Source organism: Gracilinanus agilis, chromosome 2, assembly GCF_016433145.1.
Source record: "Gracilinanus agilis isolate LMUSP501 chromosome 2, AgileGrace, whole genome shotgun sequence".
Taxonomy (NCBI): domain Eukaryota; kingdom Metazoa; phylum Chordata; class Mammalia; order Didelphimorphia; family Didelphidae; genus Gracilinanus; species Gracilinanus agilis.
Genome location: NC_058131.1, coordinates 656,364,582 through 656,365,732, shown reverse-complemented (window position 1 = coordinate 656,365,732; position 1,151 = coordinate 656,364,582).

Genomic DNA, 1,151 nt, shown 5'->3' with positions numbered 1-1,151 from the left:
GTGCATTTCCTCTTCCCCCAAAGAAGAGCAGATGTTGAAGGGTCAAAGACGTTAGCTTTAGGAAATTTAATGGTGCCCATAAGAGTTAGACATATATCTCTGATCGCTGGGGTCTGGGGGAATCTGAAAGGAACAATGCCCAACCCACCCTGATCCTCCTCCCATTTCCTTGTTGTTTAGGTTCTTAATGGTTACATCAGGCTTATAATTCCACATCTTGAGCACTTCTGCTCCAAGATTCTGTCCCTTTGCTGACCGTGATCATCCTCTTGGCCCACGGTGTTTCAGGAGAGTGTCCCCCAGGAAAATGCTTTTTCTTATCATTGATTTGTTAGGATTTCCTAGGCTAGGTGGGCTCTGACCCGCTCAGCTTCTCACCCTGGGCTGATATTCAGTTTACTAGTTCGAAGGACTGATGATCTGCAAGTTCTTGTAAAAAATGAAAATATACAAATGAATATAAACCCACAGGTGAACACGAACGCTAGAAGACAGACATACAAAGCAAAAGCAAGCGCCCATGTGTATGTTGTGCACCGCCTTGCAGTTCTGCATATGATTTGATGCTACCATCCCTGGCACGTATCTGTGTAATAAATGTGCAAGTTGTGATTTCCCTGGAATCAGAAAACATGCAAACAGGAACTGCCTTATCACCACCTGCTGTGTCCTCTCTACCCCTCTCCCGCCACACAGCACAGGCACACCCACGTACACTCTCAAGCACAAACACTCAAACACACTCGCAGGTTCAAGCACACCCAGTTTCTCCCCCTTCCCACCCCCCACCGGCTCAAGCCCCGTGTTTCTGTTGCCATAGCAAGCGTGCGCCCAGGCTGCTCCCCTTCCCTACACCTCCTCTTTCCCACCTCCCCATCAGCCTCCCCCGCCCGCCCCAGACCTAGCCCCTGCCAACTTACCTTCTGATTGGACTACGCTCCCTCATTATGCTAATCGCTTGCGTAGGGTCCGGGGCCAGCAGGTTGACGTCATCAGGCACAGTGGCAGCAGCAGCAGCAGCAGCAGCTGCTGGGGGAGGGGGGTGGGGGGGAGGAGGGAGGAGGCGGGGAGAACTGAGAGAGAGCGAGCAAGAGAGAAGAGGGAGGAGAGGGGGGCTTGGAGAGAGCACGGGAAGGGAGCCGGGGAAGAGG